The sequence below is a fragment of the Pinus tabuliformis genome, chromosome 8, assembly GCF_031772625.1.
Source record: "Pinus tabuliformis cultivar Carrire ecotype Pingquan chromosome 8, CPIR1, whole genome shotgun sequence".
Lineage (NCBI taxonomy): Eukaryota > Viridiplantae > Streptophyta > Pinopsida > Pinales > Pinaceae > Pinus > Pinus tabuliformis.
The window spans coordinates 638,552,478-638,578,393 of record NC_142294.1 but is presented as its reverse complement, the minus strand read 5'-3'; positions in this window follow the sequence as shown (position 1 = coordinate 638,578,393).

Below are 25,916 nucleotides of genomic sequence, written 5' to 3'. Positions count from 1 at the left end.
TCTCTGCTCACTGAGAAGCTCTAACCTAGACTTAGTAAATTTCTACCTCTACTTGAGCCCATATTTCCTTATGCAATTCCTTTAGAAATTAGGCCCCTATTATTTAGGAATTTTTAAAAAATGGATTGCGAAATTCCAAAGGTTGATCATCTAACTGCATGCAACACCTGTACACTCAAGGCTAGTCTACAGTTGTTGATACACTTCCTTGGAATATCCACCACAGCCGGGGAACTATAATTCTCCATGCATTAGATATTTTAGGTTGATTGATCAGTTAACTGGATGATCACCGAGTTTGACTGAAGTCCCACTGCACAATTGGCCTTCCACTAGTTCCTTAAGCAGTTGGAACTAGTTTAACTAAAAACAACTTGAGATATCTAACTTTGATTGCTACAAATTAGAAACCATACATGCTTAACTGAACTCTAACTCCTCCAACTTGAATTTACTGAGTAAACCAGGTGACACAAGTCATGTCACACAAGTTAACTGCATCCGAGTTGTCTGTTGATGTGGAAATTCAATTTTTCTCAATTTAATCAAGGAAAAATCAAACTGAGAATTTCTTGCTACACCTTTCAAGACTCCCTCTCTACAAGAAAGGGATTATCAACCACCCCTATCCTACACCTATGAAATTTGAACTTCCCTCTTGACAAATCTTTTGTCAAAATGTCAACATCTTACACCTTTATTACAATGGAGTGTAGCAACATCATCGGCCTCTAGACACAGTATCGTGAATGGTGATATTGGATATCTATATTCTTGGATCGATAGTGAAATATAGGATTCTCAGAGAGATTGATGCAACTATGATTATCACAATTGGATCCATCATCTGATCAAATAGTCCAACAAGTATCTTTCTCATCCATATCGCCTCACATGTTTCTTGACTTGCAGCCATGTATTATGTTTCTATCTAGCTGAGCACCGCAGATATTTGCTTCATGTCATACCAAGAAACAACTACGGACCCAACACTAAAAATTACACTTAATGTACTATTTTGTTCTAATGGACTTCGTGTCCAATCGCATCCGTGAAGCCACACAACTTCACTCTCTTTGCTCGATTGTACCATAGTCCAAACTAGGTAGTGCCTGTGAGGTACCGTAAAACATGCTTAGTTCCCTTCCAAAATAGTTTGGTTGACCTAACCATAGCTTGGCTTATCTCGTTGACTGCACATCACATATTTGGTCATATGTTCACAAGATACATGAACGGACCCACTAGCTGTCAATAAATGGTAGCATCCACTTCACCTGAAGTGGCATCCTCCTTCCTCTAGTTGTTCATTAGAGGTGTTTCCATGGGTTTACAACTCTCCATGTAGAATCTCTGTAGTATCTCATTTTCATACTTTCCTTGACAGACAAATAATTCCCCATCAGCTTGCCATACTTCCAACCTGATAAATTAGTGCATGAGACCCGTGTCCTTCATTTCAAATTCCCTTGCAAGGTCCTCCTTGTAAGATATGGTCAATGGCTCATCACTATTTAAAATAAAATTATCAACATATAAGACAATAATAAGAAATTTTCCTTCCATCCATATTTGATGAGGTTCACATCTGCTTCACTTATGGTGAAGCCCAAACCGGTGAGATAACTATCGATCTTGGTGTACCAAGTACAAGGTGCTTGTTTGAGATCGTACAACGCTCACTTGAGTCTGCACACATGAGACTCTTGATCAAATGTCTCAAAACATTTTTTTTACTCTATGTACACCTCCTCCTTAATAACCCCATTCAGAAATGTTTTTTTTACACCCATATGGTGGATATTCCACCCCATCTACGTAGCTAGACCAAGAATTGATTTAATGGATGAGTACCTTACTACAAGAGAAAATTTCTCTTGATAGTCAATTCCCTCAAATTGAGAGTACCCCTTCACCACAAATCTAGCCTTATACTTCCCTATGCTTCTGTTTGTTGCCTGCTTCACCTTGAAGATCCATCTCAAACCCACTATTGATTTATATGTTGTTCTTGGGACCTTTTCCCAAACATGGTTCTTTGTAATGGATTCATATTCCTCCAACATTTCATCAACCCATACAATTTGCTCTATTTCTTCCTCAAAATAGGATTGCTCAGTATCTATAAGCTCAGTCATAAGAGACATGTAGCCAGTGTACCTCTCAGGTGACCTCCTTTGCTTACACAAATTTGAAGGATATCCCACATTCTCCCTCGCATCCTGCACAAGTCTATCAACTTCCTTAGTTATTTTTCTGCCTTCTCTGGAGGTTTTGCTTTAGTGAATGTCCCCACTCTCTGCTCCACAATTTGTGGTTGCTCTACAACTTCCCGAGGTTCCTCTTTTTGAGCTAAAATCTCATCTTTTGATGGCATTTAAATCTCCCTCTCAAGAGAACACCACATAGATTTCTCCTCATCAAAATTTACATCCTTTCACATAACTATTATTATGAGTGATGGAAAGTACACATGTCAGTTGTGGGGACTTTTTGTGTAACCCACAAATACCCCGAATTATGCGGTCAACTAAATCTTATTCCTTGAGTCTTTGGAGACATGGCAGTAAACATAGGCTCCATGTCTCCAATCGACTGTTCAAGCTTGCAAACCACCATGTGATTAAGAACCTTGTCGTGACGCCGCCCAGAACCTGTCATGCTCCCATTGAGGCATTGTTCATTGTCTTGAAATAGGTATTTATCCAAGTGTCACTGAAACCATGTAAGTTTGGTTTTTTTCTTAAAGCTCTATAAGAAGCAGCCAAATTCAGGCCTATTCCATGTTTGTATTGGCCATACAAATCTCCCAACCTATTTTCTTGCCTATCTTTCACAGAATTTCTCCCATTTCCATCTTTGAATCCACAAGAACCAAAGATGGAAACCTCGGTAGCCCTGAATGTCACACCCATGAATGCTCCTCACAAATACTTAGATTATATGCCTCTTGCAGATAAAGATTTTCAAATAAAGGACTTAACCACTAATTATAATCTTTTGAAAGCCTTTTGTCGAGCCAGAGACAATTATCTAAATAAATCTGACATTTTTGGACTGTGGGAATCTAACCTTCCCATGTATTTTCTCCCCTCAGTCCATGTTTTCCCAGAAATCATCCATCAGTGCTATGCCAACTATGACCCTGTCCATAAAGCAATTATTTCCCCATCACAAACTGTTCTTTCTCCCATGACTGCTATGTCCATCAATGATATGTTACAATTCCATTCTAGTCAGCTCCTCACCCCTCTTTCCATGGGATATCTACTTGAAAAAGCATCTCAGTTGTCCCAATCAGAAGTGACTCGTATTGCTCAAACCTTCATGTTGCCAAAGCACCAGCCCAAAGGTCCACCTCCTTATCTGCAGACTTTCTTCACTGAAACTGGAAGACTCATTGTTGATATGATAGCCCTGATTATGGGGTTCAATACTAGTGAATATGTGGATGATATCACCCTAGTATTATTATCAATCTTTACTCCAGGACAACCCCCTACTGTCAAATATGACTATGCCACCTTTATTGCCAACAAGATCCATGATCAATTCCTGAATTTGGAAAGGGAAGGAGTTTTCAAATATACCTCTTTCATATACCATCTTATGCTATATTATCAGTCAGATATCTTTCCTTTCCCTATCAAGAAACTGGACACCAAAGGAAACCCTAGGTCTGTTATCTTTTGGAGCTCAATCTTCCATAATACCTATGAGTCCCCTTACACTTATAATGAGTTCATTGACTGGTTTGTACATCCAACAACCACTTTATTGATAGGAGTTTCCCCTCCTAGGCTTAATGGTGACATGAAGAAAATTCTCTAGCTCTCTAAACAGTACAAGACAGGTGACTGGTACCTATATGAAAATTACATAGAGATCAGGATGTATGGGTGTGAACTTTGCCCTTTCAAGTTACCCAAGTATGTTCCCATGAGATTATTTGCATTGGAGTATTTCAGACAGATCATAAATGCAGATTTAGTCCATTTTTGTAATGTAAATAAGAAAGCACAACTAAGAATAAAGAACTAGCTAGGCCCTTATGTCATCAACTCTAGGGATGCATGGAAAGAAGATGAAATCATTTTAGAAGATCACCTTAGACTAAGAAGGGTTACCATACGACCACAAAAGTTTTATCTGTGACAGAAGGATGACGAATAGGTTATCCTCATACATTCACCATAGGATGCCAGAAATTGAGAAGTTTGCAAACTTGGATGAATGGGTAGAAGGGACTCTAGTAGAAGAGGTAGTGAGCAGGTCAATATGGAAAATGTTATGAGGGATCTTGAGAAAACCCTTGACATGGATTCTTTTGGGCAGGTACCATTCCAGCTATCAACTGTTGGGACTTCTCAACAATCTCCACAGCAAGTCAACATAGTAGCCACAAGAATAACCAAAGGCAAGGAAATAAATTCTACAGAACAACCTACAATGACAGATTAGCCTGGAATTTCCAAAGAACAGGGTCAAGGGCCAACTCCTCCAACTCAAACCAATATATCAGAAAGTTCAGTCTTGCAAAGTCCTCTAAATGAGGAAAGAGGAAACAAGAGGGACAGGGAAACCACTACCCTTGCTAGTGGACCTATAGAACAACCTGGTACCAAAAGACAGAGACTAAACCCTCTGTTAGAAGAGGAAATAATGGAAGAAACTATAGATATCCAGAGAGAAGCAAGAGTAGTTAGCCACAAACTTCTCCATTGTGAGAAACATCCCTTAGCTCACAGAGGCAAGAGCTAGAAAGGAAACAATGTTCAGAAGTTTTATCTCGTAGACCTCTAGGAAAAGAGGCCTCAGATATAAAGAAAACCTTCACAGAAATAAAGGCCAGAAATGATGCTGTCAGACTCCAAATTTATAATCAGTATCTGAAGATGATCCTCATAAACCAGCAAATATTAATGTTAGCTTATGATATTAAAGAAGGAAAAATGATAATGAGTTACTTGAAGCCAAAAGTACAGCAACCCCAGTCAACAACAGATTACATCAGAACAAACTTGGAGGTCCTAGCCATAGATATTCATCCTATGGACCAAATTGAACTTCACAGGCAGACTGGCGAAATGTTTTATTCTACACTGGCTGACAAAGCGATGATGGCCCACAAGTTACAAAGTTCCTTGGACAATACAACTCAACTAAATTTGGAGAAAACCTCCTCCTTGGCAAAGGATAATAGGATAAAATCATTAGAAGAAATAATCATTGGATTGGGACACGATCCCAAAGATGTGAAAGGTGTTGAAGCATTAATCAAGAATAAGAAAGAAGACATTGGTTCCCTAAGGAAACAACTAAAGCTACCTCCTTCAAGGCATCAACAGATTGCTGAGGTTGCGAAGCAGAAATTTGATGAAGTGATGATGGATCTCCTTCTGAAACTTAATGAAATATTAAATGATACAGAACAGGCATTATAAAAGGCACTAAAGGATAGGCAGGGAGAGTTGACATCTTAGCCTCCTAAAGTAATTCCTATAGTATCAACAACAGTCCCTTCTACACTTGGAATAGCATTGGCTCCAAACATCCCAACAGCCATAGCAGAGGTGATTACAGGTACATCAGCAATAGGAACATTATGAGGCAGCAGTACTAATATGAGCACTAAAGAATTGATAAAGGCCAGGAAAAAACTAAAATTACAAGTTACAGAATTAAAACAAGTAAAAGAGCAATTGGCTAAAGCAAATAGAAATTATGACATTTCCAAAATAAGTGTTGTGGAAAAAACAAGGAAGATTAGAGAATTAGAGAATAAAATCAAAGCATTATAAAAGGATCACACTTTTGACAAGCCTCTGGCAGAGATCAAGAAAATTCTGTGGACCAACATCACTCAATCCATAAATGATGTTTGGCCATCCATCCAAGTGATCTATGAGCAATGGACTTAGTAAAAGCACCACATGGAGCAATTCAACAGACAAGAGCACAATTAGGACAGATTCTTGAACAAGCCATCCAACTTATACATTTTTTGAATACCAAAAATAAGGAACAACTGGAAGCACTTGGCATCCCAGACAAGATAGAAACTATTTTGGAAATCAAAAGGGTGCTAACTAAAAGAACATTTATGCAGAATCTAGAAAGAAGATGTCAAGATATGCAGGTGGAAATCAATTCTTTTATGGAGAAGTTCACAGTTTTACATAATAAAGAGCTACCAAGTCCTTTGGTCATCGATAACAGGTTAACGAAGCACATTGATTATGTAGGTCAATTGAATAAGTATGCTAGAGATCAAGCTAGTTCATCAACAAGTGCATCAGGAATAAAAGCACTTCCCACAGGTCGAGTTCTCTATGGCAGCTTAGAGAACTTATTCTATATTGAGCATGAGGTAAAACACTTGTTTCAACTCCAGCCTAATTTTTTCAGATATACATAAACTAATGAGACTTTGAGGAAACTTTAGAAACACATATTGCTAGAGCAAAAAATGGTGGGAAGACATGTTGGAAATTTTGTAAATTTATACTCAGTAAAATGTAAATTTTGGTCTATTTACTGTGGTAAGATATATAAAGATGAACAGAGATGAACGAAGGACAAACAAGTCAAAGTGTATCGGAACAGGTAAAGTGTATCAGTCAAAACAGGGCAACCAGCACAGAGTTACTAAAGTGGATAGTAGCAAGCCAAATAAAAGGGCCTGCCTCTAGCACAACATCAGTTTACCTTTCTCCTATCTCCGAGACTAAGTGTCTCTATTTTTCTGTAAAAATAATTAGTCATCACTGGAATATATCTCACTCTGTTATGATATATTTTTGTAAAGAATTTTTGTATAAATACCCCCTCAATTGGAGTATTGAGGGTGGATTCTTAGACATTGCTGTAATATTGACTATTTTGGAATAAAGAGCTCATTGGACCAACTTCGTGGCTTGCTGGATGAATAATTGAAGCTAAGGACTTTTCTCAAAATTCTTGAATCAAACAATAGATATATAAGTCATCTATACCTTGTGTTTTAAAGTTTTCCTTGTTTAAAATATCATCTATTTTTCACATCTAAATGATAAACGAAAAAGAATAACTCAGAATATGCTTAATTGCACTCTATTTTCAATTGTTATTATTCTCAATGTTTTCTTTTGAACTAGTATAAACAATGAATTCTTAATTGCTCCTGTTTCCTAGTTTGTTCATTTTAATCATTTAGTAAAGAATTATTGATTGCTCTTTATTAATGGTTAGTCATATTCTGCTCTCTTAAAGTATGTTAAACGATTCTTAGTTTCCCTTTAACCCTTTAAGCCCATTCCATCTTTAAGTCTCTAATTGTTCCTTGTTTGACTACCTTGCTCTGTTAAACCATCCTTCGTGAGGAAATCAAGTCTAGTTAAGCCATCGGATTTGACTCCGTCAGTCCAATGGACTAAGCTACTTAGTTTTACCCCTTCTCTATTGAATCTCACCACCCAAACTCAAACAAAACTCTCAAATTTCACAACTAGCCTAAAACCTTTCCAAAACAAAGCTAAACCTTAAAGAGAGAGCCGTCTCTGGATACATATTGGCTAGATTCTATATCTAAAATATTGGTTTGTGGTTACCTTGAACCCCTTTCCCCTTCTCATAACTTCTAGGAAAATCTAAGTGATAACATAGTGGAGACTCCACTAGGGACCTAAATAATTTGTTTGTTACTATTGTTTACTTTATAAGCTACAGACGGAGCCTAAAGTTAGCCAGGTAGCCTTTGAAATTCTCTTGCTTTGCAATTGTAGAAGTAAATGAATGCTGCTGCAGTCTATCTCCTGTCTAGTTTATAGATTGGACATTTAGTTTCAAATACTTGATCTGTTTCTCATTAGCCAATAACTCTTAAGAGAATTGAAATCCCATATCTAAAGCTTCTTAAAGAGACTGTAAGAAGTTGTTTTTCCCTATCTATTTAGAGAAAAACCCAAAAACATTCCTAGAAACCTAGTTTCATAAAGGATTTGTTACACGAGAGCTAACCCTAATCCAAATCCACCCCCTGTGTTCAAAAACCCTAATATGATCCCTAGGATTCTAAGGAGACAAGATAACCAAGAGAGTTCTGCTAGTTCACAACCTTTACATAGATCAGCATCATGTCCAGAGAAGTGGATCTACCTTGAGGAGGAACCCTTTTATGAGTATTTTGAGACTTCTTTATTTGTAACCTTTTCTGAATCTACCTTAGCCCGCACGGTTCATGATCCTTTATTCATCGAAAATTTACAACTTGAGATTGTCACTTCACATCTTGAAAGACATTTGTAGAATTCTATTCCATTTGAATTTACCTCTGTAGGAACATCAAACCTTTCTATGATTACTTTAGCCTCTCCAAGTTCATCTCAACCCCAAGCTTACCCTTCCACCCGTCCATCTACAACTCACATTCCCATTGTTATCCCTACCCAACCAACTATCACATCTGCCCCTCCAGCTATGGAAAATAGATACACTCCTCTGCACTTAGATGCCAATCCAGGGGCTATGCCCCAAGACTGTCAAAGTAAGATCACTCCTTTTGATGGCTCTAGTACTTACACTACATAATAACATACTAAAAATATGACAGACTAATTTGAGATATATGAAGTTGATGCTGATGATGTTAGAATGAGGGTATTTGTTCAATGTTTGACTGGAGATATCAGAACATGGTTTAGAGCCCTCCTTGCAAACAATATCAATGACCTACAAGCTCTTTATCAGACATTCTTGAATAGATGGGAAAAGAAGAAAGATCCTCTTCATATTTTGTTAGAATATAAAAACTTGAAGAGGGGAACACAAGAAGCTATACAAGATTATTGTAATAGGTTCAATAATGTTTACAACTCTATCCCCCAAAACCTTAGACCTCCTCCAGATTTGTCATTAATCAAATTACCTGATGGATTTGATTCCGATATGGCATACCAACTTAGGAAAAGAGCTACTCAAACCTTAGAAGAAATGTAAAGTATATCTCTTAGCGTTGAAGCCAACCTAATATCCAAACGAGCTAGAGCCAGAGCTGAAAGGAGGATACCTTTGAAAGAAGAACCCTCGGCCTTTGAAAAAAGCTAGATGTTATTATTAAAGGTATGGGGAGGTTAGGAGATAGAGTAGAAACAATCGAAAGGAAATCCCCTTGGGATGGGAAACCTAGCAACACTGGGAGAAATCCAAATTTCAAGAAGAACCAAAATTGAAATACTGGGAGGACTGGCCCTGATCAAAACCTTAGGCCCCCTTTCGAGGAAAATTTTGCTGAAGCCTCAACCTCTGATGAACCAAGAGAAGACACCCAAATCAATTTGATGGGACTCAACAATGGAAAACAAGTTTTCTTGACCCAAGAAGATCAAGAATCTTATGTTCTGAAACAATTCCAAACTCAGTCAGGTGAATCATTTGACTTTAGGGAGGGATATGATACAACCATTTGTGAAGTCCACAAACAATATAATTTGAGAAACAGAATAATAGATGTCCCTGAAACTAATAAACAGAAAGCCACCAAGCAACCTAACAAAGGTAAGACCAATAATATCCCTGTACATATTCTTCCCAGAACAGACCCTTACTTTGCTAACCCAGTTATTGAAGATGTATCTGATAATCAACCAAATAATAGACAACTTTCCACTTCTATTCCCTCTAAAGGAAACATGGAATAACCTCCAGAAATTTATGAGGAAACAACTTCAGCCCATAACCCCACTCCTGAAAAGGAGAGAAACACAAAAAATATAGGAGATAAAGAGAATCCAACTATCCAAAATACAAGAACTTAGACTGAAAAACCTTTTAATCTGGAAGATGAAGTAGGCAAATTAAAAGTAGTTGTTCCATTATCTAAATTATCTAAACGCGATCTCTACAAAATCCAAATCAACAAGTCACTCAAAATCTTGGTTAATGAAGATTCAGTAAATATTTTTGATGAGCAGCCTGAATTGATTTTTGGCCCTGAAGTGAATGGAAAATTAGTAGATGGAGGAGTTCCTCCTTTCTATGTAAGTCTAAACACACATGATAAAATACTTCATAATGCCATGTTTGATTCTGGTGCCTCTCATAACTTAATGCCTAAATCTGTAATGGAGAAATTGGATCTAGACATCACCAGGCTGTATAAAGACCTGTTTTCTTTTGATTCAAGTTAGGTCATATGTTTAGGATTAATCAAAGACTTATGTGTGTCACTAGTTCAATATCCTACCAAAAAAAATTTAATGGACATAGTAGTAGCTGATATTCCACCGAAGTATGGCATGTTATTGTCCAACCCTTGGGGTGCAAAACTTCGAGGATATCTACAATTGGAAACGTCTTATGCTACTATTTTAGTATTCGTTCAACCCAAGAAACTATACAGATAAACCTTAATGAAGTATGTTCTAAGTAGTCAAGAGAAACCTCAAAATTTCCCTATCTACTCAGTTCACTCTGATATAGATTCTTTCATTCTTTACAATGCTAAAATTGATCCTTCAACTGAATTAGAAGTTTTAGCAGTAGAACCAAAAGAAATTACAAATGATAAATCTAGTGTTCAAATACATGAAATTTCTTAGAACAATGACACATTAGACACCAAAAAGAAAACAGACGAAAGCAAGGAAACAAATATCCTTATAAACAGATTCTTGAAACTCCTGACACCAATTATGAACATGAAATTCTCTTGCAATTAGAATTTGATGGTTCGGTTAACAAATTAGGTGCAAGAGCAGGATTTTGGGTGCACAATATTGAAAACGACCATGCTGAAGGCCATGCCTACAGTTTAAACTTTAGATGCACCAACAATATGGCAGAATGTGAAGCTCTGTTGCTAGGTCTTAAATTGGTTAAGAAATTAGGAGCAATTAGGGTGTTTGTCTTAGGATATTATGAGTTAATTGTTCAACAAATTAAAGGGACAATATTCAACAAATGATCATAGAAAATTTTAGGGGCGAATGTTCGCCCTTTGGCGAAATTAAGGGGTTTTAAATTTTTGGTGGGAGAAGGGAGAAGGTAAAAAAGTTAAATTTAGCCCTTGAAATTAGGAGTTACAACCTTCCATTGGCCCATTTTCAAGAATAGATTTTATTTAAGTGAATCCATTCACCCATTTTCAAGAATAGGTTTTATTTAAGTGAATCATATGGGCCAAATATCATATTTATAAAAGAGGTATGGTAAATTAATAAAAATATAAATAAATGAGAGGTATGGTAAATAAATAAAACATTTTTTATATTTACTCCATAAGTCACCTTATATACATGCAAGGGTGTAAACAAATAAAAATATAAGTAAAGTGGAGGTATGGTAAATAAATAAACGTCCTTTTATACTTACTCAAAAGGTATGGTAAATAAATAAAAATATAAATAAAGTAGACGCATGGTAAATAATTAAAACCTCTTTTTATATTTAGTCCATAACCCTCATTCTATTTATGAAGGCTCAAGAAAGAGGTTTTATTTAAGTGAATCCTATGGGACAAATACCATATTTGTAAAAGAGGTATGGTAAATTAATAAATGGTATTGACCCATGGTATTCACCAAAATGGCACATGGTATTGACCCATGGTATTCACCTGGAATGTAGCCTATTTAAATGGGGGAATTAAACCAGCATAGATCCATCTTTACTCTGGATCTACTAACCCCCGAGACGTATCAAATATCGTGATATGCAAACTAGCATAGAGTGAAAAATATTTGATCCCTCTCGGGGCTTGGTGGATAAGAGTAAAAATGGATGTTGTAATTTAATGTAAGTTAAACATTTTAGCTTGGTTAAAATAAAAAATAACATAAAAATCAACTATTAATTTTATTAATTTTTATAAATTACTAATAGTAATTTTTACGCTCCAAGTCTATGATAACCCATGGTATTGACCCATGGTAATACCAATATCTTACAAGATTTTATAATTGAGTAAAATATTCACCATGTGTGGCGAGAGATTCGCCAAAAAAAATATATATATACATATTATATTATTGATAAAATTGACTTCCATTTTTCCTATATACCATGGAGAATCGCCTATTTATTATACATATAAATTTAGGGGGTTCTTAAAATTTTCCCTGCAAATGATCCTAGACTGAAGTATTACAGAGATACAGTAATAAAGATTCAATACATTTCTGGAAACTAAGCTTGCCAAAATCCCAAGAAAACATAATTTGCAAGCTCATAGTCTGGCAATGTTTTCCAGTACCTGCAAATTACCATTTGAACCTAATCATCAGTTCACGGCTGAGATTAGACATAGGCCAGCTATATCTAACAATTTAAAGAACTGGCAAGTGTTTGATGGTGATAAGAAGATTAACAATTTCTTAACCTTAGATGAAGAATTTTGTAACACTAACATATATGTAGATACAGTAAATGAGTTTGATCAAACAAACAAGATAAAAACATACATTTCAATAGAAAGTGCAACTCAAATGCTTCATCCAACAAAATTTACCAAAAAGGAAATGCAGAAGCTTCCAGAAATGGATATTGATGAAATCATTGAAGGAGAATCTGAAGTGATCAATTTAAAAGACAATCATTTGCCTCAGGGATTAACTCCTTTGGAGGATTTTTTTGATTTCAATGATATTCCAAAGAAACCTAAAATAGAACCCTTAAGATCAGATATTGAGGACTATAATTTGGGAACTGAGGATGATCCTAAAATGGTGAAGTTATCTAAATTTTTGTCCCCTGAACAAAAAGTTAAATATGGTGAATTAATGAAAGAGTTTCAGGATGTCTTTGCCTGGAGTTATGAAGACCTGAAATCTTATGACACCTCCATAATGCAACATACAATACCTCTAAAGGAAAACCATTCAAGAAAAATCTTAGAAGAATTAACCCTGTACTGCTACCCTTAATTGAAAAAGAAATCAAATGAATGTATGAAGCAGGGATAATTGCTCCTATCAGGTTTTCAGAATGAGTGTCTAATTTAGTACCCACTAGGAAGAAAACTGGAGAAATTAGATTATGTGTTGATTTAAGGAATGTTAATAAAGTTTCTCTGAAGGACAATTACCCATTGCCCAAGATGGATCACATTTTACAGAGGGTGGTAGGTGCTTCTAGGATTTCACTCTTGGATGGGCTCTCAGGCTATAACTAGATTCTAATTCATCCTCATGACCAGGAAAATAATGCTTTTACAACACCATGGGGTACTTTCAAATATGTTAAAATTCCATTTGGACTCAAAAATGCAAGGGCGACCTTTCAGAGGGCAATGGACATAGCGTTTGCAAAAGAAATTCATGATTTTCTGGTTATATATCCAGATGACCTAACTGTTTTTTCTAAATCAGATCAGCAACACTTGGATCATTTGAGACAAGTATTCTTGAAATGCAGAAAATATGGTATTTCCTTAAATCCTAAGAAGTCCTTGTTTAGTCTAAAGGAGGGTAAACTTTTAGGCCATATTATCTCCAAAGAAGGCATCAAAATAGATCCTGCTAGAATAGAAGCTATTCCGCAAATACCGCACCCTAGAAATGTCAAAGAACTTCATGCTTTCCTAGGAAAGATTATTTTTTTGAGAAGATTCATATCTAATTTAGCTAAATTAATTAGATTGCTTAATAATATGTTGAAAAAGGATTCTAGTATTAGTTGGACAGTTGAAGCGAAGCAAGCTTTTGAAGAAATTAAAATGGCTTTAACTAGAACACCAGTCCTTATAAGTCCAAAGTTTGATAGAGACTTCATAATATTTTCATTTGCATTAGAACACATCATAACTGTTGTTTTACTAAAAAAGGATGATCAAGGATGTGAAAAACCAATAGCCTTTTTTAGCAAAGCACTTAGGGATGCACCACTGAAATACAAAATCATGGAAAAACAAGCTTTTGCATTGGTGAAAGTGATTAAAGACTTTAGAGTCTACATATTTTATTCCCATGTGATAGCCTATGTACAAAATGTTGTTGTCAATGACATCTTAACTCAAGATGGAATTGAGAGCAAACGAGGTAAATGGATTACTGCTATATTGGAATATGATATTGAAATAAGACCTACAAAGCTTATAAAAGGACAGGGATTGGCTAAACTCATGACTGAAACAAATTGTCAAGCCCTAGATATTAATGAACTGGATAATGAATAGGAGATGGCGACTCCACAAATCAGCCAGGCCTTCTTAGATTCACCTTGGTATGCTGATATAACTTATGTATTATTAAACCTGCAGGCTCCTCCAGGGTTATCCAGAACAAAGAAAAGGTTTTTAAAGCTGAAAGCTTCAAAATTTTGTATTTTAGATAATGCTCTATTTTGGAAAAATCATGAAGGTATTCTATTGAATTGTTTAGTAAAAGAAGAAGCTAACAAGGTTCTCAAAGAATTTCATGCAGGAGACTGTGGTGGACACCTTTACTGGAAGGCAACTGTAGACAAGATCATGAGGGTTGGATTTTATTGGCCAACCTTGTTCACTGATGTAAAGAAATTTGTCACTGCTTGCCATAAATGCCAAATTTTTTAGGGCAAGAGAAAACTACTACCTTTACCCCTGAGACCAATCTCCACTGAAAAACCCTTCCAACAATGGGGCTTAGACTTCATTGGAGAAATCCATCCTCCGTCTTCTAGCCAACATAAATGGATTCTCACTACCACAAATTATTTCACCAAATGGATAGAAGCCATTCCCTCTAGACAAGCCAATGATATTGTGATTATAGGATTCTTAGAAACCAACATATTGTCTAGATTTGGCTGTCCTAAGAAGATCATAACTGATAATGTTGTTGCCTTTAAATCCAAGAAAATGATAAGTTTCTATAACAAATACCATATCACTTTAGGCCATTCCATAGCCTATTACCCTCAAGATAATGGTCTAGCTGAGTCTTCTAACAAAAGCCGAATTAATATCATTAAGAAAATATTGGAAGAAAACAAGAAAAATTGGCATAAGAAACTTACCAATGCACTATGGGTAAATAGACTCACTACAAAGAAATCTATTGGGACTAGTCCTTATGAACTAGTCTATGGTATGGAGGCTGTATTTCCTTCATCCTTAGGATTTCTAGTGATGAAACTACTTCAAGAAGCTCAAGTGGAGCCTAATGTCATTCAAAGGAGAATAAATCAAACCATCCAGCTGCAATAGACCAGAGAGGAAGTATATCAAAGATTCCAAGTGGTACAAGAGAAACTTAAGAAAATGTTTGACAAAAGAACCAAGGTAGAAGACTTCTATATTGGAGACAAAGTTTTAAGATGGGATTCCAGGATAGAGGATAAGGGAAACAATGAGAATTTTGACTTCCTATGGAAAGGACCATTTTTTATCCATGCTTTACAAGGGAACAATACTTACTATCTCAAAAATTTGAATGACACAGAAACAGAAGAAGGGCCAGCTAATGGTCAGATGCTGAAGCATTACTATGATCCCACTTTTTAGTGTATTCTGATTTTAACATGTAAATATTATATCCTTGGTAATGTCAGAGTTTGGATTGGACAGTAACTTGTTGGAGTTGAAGCCCGGAGAGAAGGCCCTATGCTTCAGAGGGATTACTATCATAGATACAATAAAGCAACCATCAGAAGGAGATTTCAGAGCACAGTCAAAGTCATTCATAAGGCCATCTGACCTACTATTCTTGACTTTCCAGTAGGAAAATCCATCCTCAAGTGGATCCAGTGTTATGCTCCTATGCCAGTAGGTTTCATATCTAATGATTGACTTGATGAGCTCTGTAATATGTTCATACCTTTTCTTGTTGCAAAGGTTTTCCATATTTTCAAAAAATCAAAAAATTTAAAAAAATGTAAAGATGGTGTACCCTAAAAGAAAAATAAAAGGGTGAAAAGAATAAAATGGTCAAAAAATGAGAAAAAATGAACCCCAAACAAAAATAGACAAGGAAAGTGTGCAAGTCCAAAATGACACTACTAGTTCATTTTCTGTAATAAGAAATTATGTGCAACTTGTTAATCTTATGCCACAATTGATGAAGAGTCAAACTGTTCAAACTTGGCTCATCCATTTTTCAATTTCATGTTGTAGAAATAGAGGATAAATATCTGACCAAACAGTGTAATATTGGCATATAAGTAGATAGGTAGAGTGAATAAAAGGAGCTCAACAGTTTAGTCTAAGCCCTTGGATGTAATAAGTGTAGATTTAGATAGATTTCTATATGTAAAAGAATAGTGTGATAAGGTTTTTCCAGTCTAAGTGCACCCTAATAAAGAATAAAAAATGTCAGGTTAAAGTAGGTAGGGTAGGTAGATGATGTTGCAGAATGATACTTGTGATGAAAAATGCTTCTAAACGTGTTAACTTTTACTTTTATCACAAGGGAAAGGAAGACATTTTACTTGATGCAGTTCAAGCAAAACAAGGTTAAATAACTAATTCCCCTTTACATTTTCCCCCTAATCATTCACTAATTTCCCATAAGTATCAAGTTCTTAGAAAATCAAAGGGGCGCAGAGCATTTCTCTGACTTCTAGAGGGACCGGACCCTTGGCCCAATGATTTAAAAGCCTAAGAACTTAATATCATCCATAAACCATTCATTTTTATTTCATAAAGCGTTTCTAAGTAAAATCCTATTTACTTAGAAATAATGCACAATATCACTTGAAAACCCCTTTTTCCACTTTAGCCTAAGTTTGAATATATACTTCAATGTTTTTGCTTAGCGCTTTCCATTACATTTTTCATATTAATTCCTAACTAGTATTATATAAGTCCCGCACCATAAAACTCTTCCTGTATTATTTAATTATACATAAAACCCCAAATTTTTAATATATCTCGCCCAGGTTGAACTACAACCATAAACATTGTTTAAAAGGGGATTAATGAATTAACCCATAATTCATTAAGAAATCTAACTCCCCGCTGCACAAAGGGATTAGTTAACTCTCTTAGTTAATTAATAACCTACCCATCAACCAATCGCTCTTGCCCTGATATAGTTAATTAATAGTTAATTATATCAAGCCCACATACATAATGCCCTACCATGTCCCACGCCCATCCACCGTCCGATTAAACTCTTTTCATCTGACAGCTTATATCGATAACGCGACCCCCCTGGTGACCGCGTTTTAACTCGCGACCACCAGGTGGTTTTCCACCATACCCCCACCACATGTCGCGCTGCCAATATGTTCACTCGCCCCCAGCCCAAAACCGCCCAGCCTCAAAAGCGGTGTGATGCAAACTGCTTACCACCCTCCGAGTAACGACAAGACGTCACATCCAACTTACGTCGTCCACCCAATAAAGCCAAAAAAAAAATCGCCAACCTTATTTTTGTTAAATAAAGCGGAAAAATGTCATTTTCACTGTCATTCACTACAAACAATGATTCCATGCAAAATTATGTCCCAATTGACTGTTCAAGCTTACAGACCATCATCTGGTTAAGAAACTTGATGTAATTCCACCCAAAACCTGTCATCCTCCCATCCAGGCATTATTCACCTTCTTGAAACAGTTATCTATCCAAGCGGCACTGAAAACCTATAAGTTTGGTTTTTTTCTTAAAATTCTACAAGAAGCAGCCAAATTCAGGTCTATTCCACGTTTGTATTGGCCATACAAATCTCCCAACCTATTGTCTTACCTATCTTTCACAGAATTTCCCCCATTTGCATCATTGAATCCACAAGAACCAAAGATGGAAACCCCGGTAGCCCTGAATGTTGCACCCATGAATTCTCCTCACAAAGACTTAGATTATCTGCCTCTTGCAAATAAAGATTTTCAAACAAAGGACTTAACCACTAATTATAATCATTTTAAAGCCTTTTGCCAAACCAGAGACAGTTATCTAAATAAATTTGACATTTTTGGACTATGGGAGTTTAACTTTCCCATTTATTTTCTCCCCTCAGCCCATGTTTTCCCAGACATCATTCATCAGTGTTGTGCCAACTATGACCCCGTCCATAAAGCAGTTATGTCCCCATCCCAAACTATTCTTTTTTCCATAATTGCTAAGTCCATCAATGAGATGCTACAATTCCATTCCAGTCAGCCCCTCACCCCTCTTTCCATGGGATATCTACTTGAAAAAGCATCTTAGTTGTCCCAATCAGAAGTGACTCGTATTGCTCAAACCTTCATGTTTCCAAAGTACTAGCCCAAAGGTCCACCTCCTTATCTGTGGACTTTATTCACTGAAACTGGAAGACTCATTGTTGATATGAAAACCCTAATTATGGGGTTCAACACTAGTGAATAAGTGGATGATATCTCCCTAGTATTATTATCAATATTTACTCTGGGACAGCCCCTTGCTGTAAAATATGACTATGCCACCTTTATTGCTAACAAGATCCATGATCAATTCCTGAATTTAGAAAGGGAAGAAGTTTTCAGATATATGTCTTTCATATACCATCGTATGCTATATTATCATTCAGATATCTTTCCTTTCCCTATCACGAAAATGGACACCAAAGGAAGCCCTAGGTCTGTTATCTTTTGGAGCTCAATCTTCCATAATACCTATGAGTCCCCTTACTCTTATAAATGAGTTCATTGACTGGTTTGTACATCAAGCAACCACTTTATTGATAGGAGTTTCCCTTCCTAGGCTTAATGGTGAGATGAAGAAAATTCTCCAACTCTCTAAATAGTACAAGACAGGTGACTGGTACCTATATGAAAATTACACAGAGATCAGGATGTATGAGTGTGAACTTTACCCTTTCAAGTTACACAAGTATGTTCCCATGCGATTATTTGCATTGGATTATTTCAGACAGATCATAATTGCAGATTTAGTCCATTTTTGTAATGTAAAGAAGAAAGCACAACTAAGAAAAAAGAACCATTTAGGCCCTTATGTCATCAACTCTAGGGATCCATGGAAAGAAGATGAAATCATTTTAGAAGATCACCTTAGACTAACGAAGAGTGTTAGGTGGGTACCATATGACCCCAACAGTTTTATCTGTGACAAAAGGATGAAGAACATGTTGTCCTCATACATTCACCATAGGATGCCAAAAATTGAGCAGTTTGCAAACTTGGATGAATGGGTAGAAGGGACTCTAGTAGAAGAGGTAAGTGAGAAATTCAATATGGAAAATGTTATGAGGGATCTTGAGAAAACCCTTGACTTAGATTCTTTTGGGAAGGTACCATTCCAGCTATCCACTACTGGGACTTCTCAACAACCTCCTCAACAAGTCAACATACCAGCGACAGGAACAACCAAAGGCAAGAAAATAAATTCTATAGAACAGCCCACAATGACAGATCAGCCTAGAATTTTCAAAGAAACGGGTCAAGGGGCAACTCCTCTAGCTCAAACCAATATATCAGAAATTCCAGCCTTACAAACTCCTCTAAATGAAGAAAGAGGCAGAAAGAGGGACAGGGAAACCACTACCCCTACTAGTGGACCTAAAGAACAACTTGGTACCAAAAGACAAAGACTAAACCCGCTGTCAGAAGAGGAAATAATGGAAGAAACTATAGATAGCCACAGAGAAGAAAGAGAAGTTAGCCAAAAAACTTCTCCATTGGCAGAATCATCCCTTAGCTCACAGAGGCAAGAGCTAGAAAGGCAACAAAGTTCAGAAGTTTCATCTTACAGACCTCCAGGAAAACAGTCCTATGATATAAAGAAAACCTTCATAGAAATAAAGGCCAGAAATGATCTTGTCAGACTCCAAATTTATAATCAGTATCTGAAGATGACCCCCACAAACCAACAGAGATTAATGTCAGTTTATGATATTAAATAAGGAAAAATGATAATGAGTTACTTTAAGCCAAAACTGTAGAAACCCTAGTCGGTAGCAGATTACATCAGAACGAACTTCGAGGTCCTAGCCAAAGATATTCATCCTATATATGGACCAAATTGAACTTCACAAGCAGACTGGGGAAATGGTTTATTCTACACTGGCTAACAAAGGGATGTTGGCCCACAAGTTACAAAATTCCTTGGACAATACAACTGCTCCACTACATTTGGAGAAAGCCTCCTCCTTGGCCAAGGATAATAGGATAAAATCATTAGAACAAATAATTATTGGATTGGGACATGATCCAAAATATGTGAAAGGCATTGAGGCATTAATAAAGAAGAAGGAAGAAGACATTTTTGCCCCGAGGAAATAGCTAAAGGTACCTCCTTCAAGCCATCCACAGACTGCTGAGGTTGCAAAGTAGAAGTCTGATGAAGAGATGATGGATCTCCTTCTGAAACTTAATGAAAGATTAAACGATACAGAACAGGCATTAGAAAAGGCACTGAAGGATAGGCAGGGAGAGTTGACCTCTCAGCCTCCTGAAGTAATTCCTATAGTCTCAATAGCAGTCCCTTCTACACCTGGAACAACATTGGCTCTGAACATCCCAACAGCCACAACATAGGTGATTACAGGTACATCAACAGCAGGAACAACATCAGGCAGCAGTACTAATATGAGCACTGAAGAACTGATAAAGGCCATGGAAGAACTAAAATTACAAGTTACAGAATTAAAACAAGTAAAAGAGCAGTTCGCTAAAGCAGAGAGAAATTATGACATTTCCAAAATAAGTGCTGTGCAAAAAACAAGGGAGATTAAAGAATTAGAGAATAAAATTAAAGCATTAGAAAAGGATCACACTTTTGAAAAGCCTCTGGCAGAGATCAAGAAAATTCTCTGGACCAACATCACTCAATCCATAAATGATGTTTGGCCATCCGTCCAAGTGATTTATGAGCAAATGGACTTAGTAAAAGCAACACATGGAGTAATTCAACAAACAAGAGCACAGTTAGGACAGGTGCCTGAACAAGCCAACCGGCTTATACATTTTTTGAATACCAAAAATAAAGAACAACTATAAGCACTTGGCATCCTAGACAAGACAGATACTATTTTGGAAATCAAAAGGGTGCTAACTAAAAGAACTTTGATGTAGAATCTAAAAGGAAGTTGTCAAGATATGCAGGTGGAAATCAATTCTTTTATGGAGAAGTTCACAATTTTGCAGAATAAAGGGCTACCAAGTCCTTTGGTCATCGATAACAGGTTAATGAAGCACATTGATTATGTAGATCAATTGAATAAGTATACCGGAGATCAAGCTAGTTCATCAACAAGTGCATTAGGAATAAAAACACTTCCCACAGGCCGAGTTCTCTATGACAACTTAGAGAACTTATTCTATATTGAGCATGAGGTAAAGCACTTGTTTCAACTCCAGCCTATTTTTTTCAGATATATAGAAATTGATGAGACTCTGAGGAAACTTCAGAAACATAGGTGGCGAGAGCAAAAATGGTGGGAACACATGTCCTCAGTAAAATGTAAATTTTGGGGCTATTTACTATGGTAAGATAAATAAAGATGAATAGATATGAAAAAAGGACAAACAAGTCGAATTGTACCAGAACAGGTAAAGAGTATTAGTCAAAACAGTGCAGCCAACGCAAAGTTACTAAAACGGACAACAACAAGCCACATAAAAGTGCCTGCCTCCAGCACATTCAACGAAAAAAGGAACATCACAACATCAGTTTACCTTTCTCCTATATTCGAGACTAAGTGTCTCTATTTTTCTATAAAAATAATTAATCATCACTAGAATATATCTCACTCTGTTATTAGATATTTTTGTAAAGGTTTTTTGTATAAATACCCCCTCAATTGGAGTATTGAGGGTGGATTCTTAGACATTGTTGTAATATTCACTATTTTGGAATAAAATGTTGATTGGACCAACTTCATGGCTTGCTGGATGAAGAATTGAAGCTAAGGACTTTTCTCATAATTCTTGAATCAAACACCAGATCAATAAGTCATCTATACCTTGTGTTTTAAAGTTTTCCTTGTTTAAAATATCATCCAAGTTTCACATCTGAATGATAAACAAAAAAGAATAACTCAGTCTACAATTTAGTGCACTCTATTTTCAATCGTTATTATTCTCGATGTTTTCTTCTGAACTAGTATAAACAGTGAATTCTTAATTGCTCCTGTTTCCTAGTTTGTTCATTTTAATCATTTAGTAAATAATTCTTAATTGCTCTTTTTGATGGTGATTCATGTTCTACTATCTTAAAGTATGTTGCAGGATTCTTAGTTGCCCTTTAACCCTTTAAGCCCATTCCATCTTTAAGTCTCTAATTGTTCCCTGTTTGACTACCTTGCTCTGTTAAACCATCCTTCGCGAAGAAACCAAGTCCAGTTAAGCCATCTGATTTGACTCCATCAACCCAATGGAATAAGCTACTCATTTTTACCCCTTCGCTATTGAATCTCACCACCCAAACTCAAACAAAACTCCCAAATTTCACAACTAGCCTAAAACCTTTCCAAAACAAAGCTAAACCTTAAAGAGAGAGCCCTCTCTAGATACAGATTGAATAGATTTTGTATCTAAAAGATTGGTTTGTGGTTACCTTGGACCCCTTTCCCCTTCTCACAACTTCTGGGAAAATATTTGTGATAACAGGGACAAAAGAGTAATTAATGTTTGGGAAATATTGCCAAGGAAAGTTTTCACGTTCTTCAGATTTGGCTACCCCACAAAACTAAGAGCCCAACAAGTCGTTGTCTTTATATAAGATAACATGAATGGAAAGTGAAATAGCGACGTTGGTATAGGCGCGATATAGTGGTAGCCCGCAATGTGGCGACTTAGGGTGCACTATGAGAGTCAATTTTGTAGTTGTTAGATAATATTTTCTTAAATTGTTATGTTTTTTTATTAATTGTTAATTGTCTTAAATGGGTTTCATCTTAAGTGACCATTGTCTTAAATATAAATTTGTCTTAAGATATTTTTGTTTCAATATGTTTTTTTCTTAAACTATTTTTGTCTTAAAATAAAATTTTGTCTTAAAATATTTTTGTCTCAAACTAATTTTGTTTTAAAATATTTTTGTCTTAAACTTTTTTTGTCTTAAATATAAAGTTTTGTCTTAAAATACTTTTTGTCTTAAATTTAAAATTTTGTCTTAAAATATATTGTCTTAAGTTGTTTTTGTCTTAAAAATAAAGTTTTGTCGTAAAATTTTTTTGTCTCAAATTGTTTTTGCCTTAAATTTTATATTTAAGGCAATTCAATTCATATTAAAATTTAATGTAAAATAATTAAAATAAAAAGTGAATTTTTAAGACAAAAGATTTCTTTTGTCTTAAAAATATGTCTTAAAAGTTCCCTTGGTGTAGTAGTGTTATATTATAAAGATTATTGAAAAATCACAAATTAAAGTACTAAAATTACAACATATATATTTATTTGATCTAGTCATTAAAAACAGTTATTATTTAAGGCAATTCAATTCATATTAAAATTTAATGTAAAATAATTAAAATAAAAAGTGACTTTTTAAAACAAAAGATTTCTTTTGTCTTAAAAATATGTCTTAAAAGTTCCCTTGGTGTAGTAGTGTTATATTATAAAGATTATTGAAAAATCACAAATTAAAGTACTAAAATTACAACATATATATTTATTTGATCTAGTCATTAAAAACAGTTATACCCATTCTAGAATCTTCGGGATTGAACTCTTTCTTCACCATAACTTTGAGCTTACCACTTGACCTATTTAAGATAAGAATATCTCTGACCATCATTGACATATTTATAAGACTTGTGCTTCTTAACAAACTTTCTTTTGGACATTGTGCTAGAAAAGCAATCTCGATGTTGAATCATTCTATTGAGAAAAACTTATCTAATGAAGACATAACACATTGCATTCGTCGGTTATCTAGGAAAACCTTTTGAATATTGGTTGTCTCCAAAAATCAATTTTACAAATTTACCTATCTAATACACAAGGATCTCATACTATAACTAGTAGTTGTTGTTCTTCAGTCACCGCATCCTCCATGAACCACAAACTGTAATAGACAATGGCCATAATAAAACCAGTGACATGTTCACGGTTTTCTAAACACCAAGAACCACCAATTTAAATAATGTTAGGTTGTTCACTAATTGGTTTTACACCTTTCTACAAACATAATTAAAAAAATGGATAACATATAGCTTAAAAAGGTAGCCAACAAAACTCATGTCGACAAAATCCAATATTGCTCATTTTCTCCATGGTCTTCACAAATGTTGATATCACTGTTTCTACTCATGGATAACATATGAGAATCAACATAATACAATAGTTTCTATGCTAATAAATGAAATGATATGTGTGTTATTACAAAAGAACATTGTATCAAGATGCCAGATTATTTCTAATATTAACTCTGCATTTAGATTCTTTACTTGAATGTCCATGGTCTTCAAACACTCATTGCCATGCACTTATAAATTACACACACTAAATAGTTGGATTAAGTTTGACCAATTCAGCTTCCAGTTTGGTTGAACTTTACTTTTGAAGGGAAACACCAAATGTTGATTTGAACAAATTCTAATTCTAGTGTTGTAGAATGAAAATATTCAATGAATCTCGGGTCCTATACACTTAGTTGAGAGCAACACATTCAGAAACCCATATTAGGTTCCCAATATCCTTTTGTTGCAACTTCATATATAGCAATTTCTTCATGGCCATAGACATACAATAAGCCAAAATTAGAATACAACTTCCACTTATTACTATGAGTCAATTATGACGTAGTACTATTTATTGTAATGTTAGTTACTCTTTGGTTAATTTCAAATGCCAACAAGTCACATATTGTTTCTACAGTAGCACCTCCCAAATTCTTGCAAAATTTATAGAAGTCCTCAACCTATGCTTTATAAAGTGTATTTTTGTTGGAAAAATGTTTTGTTGTAGAGACCTAGAGTTGAACCACAAGATTCCAACAAAGGTTTTCATCGTAGTCTCTTTGCATGAGACAAAAGTCTCACCCAAGGCATACCAAGACTTTCAATGATATGTGATGAATTTAGACAACGACAAGTATTTTCTCATTACATAAATTATACACCATTCTTATAATCATTCATAGACCTTTAACCAGCCATTGCACAAAATATATAGATGCATAATAGAGAATTTAATAAACCACTTCAAAGGATCAAGCTATTACAATGCAGATCTGTGGGGAGTGCACAAAATATTTTTAGAATTCCTTCAAGATTAAATAGAACTACGTTACATCACATTATAAACATGGATTTCATATCTCATTCTAATAGCATGTCATCGTATCTCTGTATATCATCACCTACAACGTGATCTACATGGCTTGATATAGAGTTTTTCTTCTAGTGTCATCTACACTTGCTTGATTTCGTTCAATTTAACCCCTTTGATGAGATCCAACTACATTGGTCCACTTTCACTTGATTCTTTCAAAATTAGCATCTTGATCCTTCTTCCATGGCCTTGCAGAGTCTCGATGAAACTACTTTATTCATCACTTTCCAATTTCTTCTCTCTTTTTGTCACTTTCTAGTTTATTTAGCCATTTAATTCTTTAATTTCATTGCTTGTCTTTGTGGCTCTTTTATAGCAAAATTGGTGAAACTTTCTCCCAAAGTGAAGAACCTAATATGCCTCAACCATAATCTATTAACTCACCCTCAAGCAAATATTTTAGTTACACACTTGATCTTTCTTGGGGTTGCATGATTACTATTGATGTGTCCTATCCCTATACAGAAGCTTCACCTTCAAACAAAGGAACCAAATCAGGAATTATCTACAAAGATTCAAGTTTAAAATTACTATAATCATAGATTACAACATTGCACAAAACAAGCAAGGTACTAGATTTATCAACAAATTGGGTTATCTCTTTTGCAACACGTTTCTCAGGGTGGGAAGCAAGCAAAGCTTGCCACCATGTATCATCTTCATAATTAAGCTTACAAAGTTTTATGTACTAGGCTTTAGTTGTAGTTTGAAGATCCCTTAAAATATATTTTTCCTTATGTAATTCCTCCTCTAAGCCATCAATCTACTT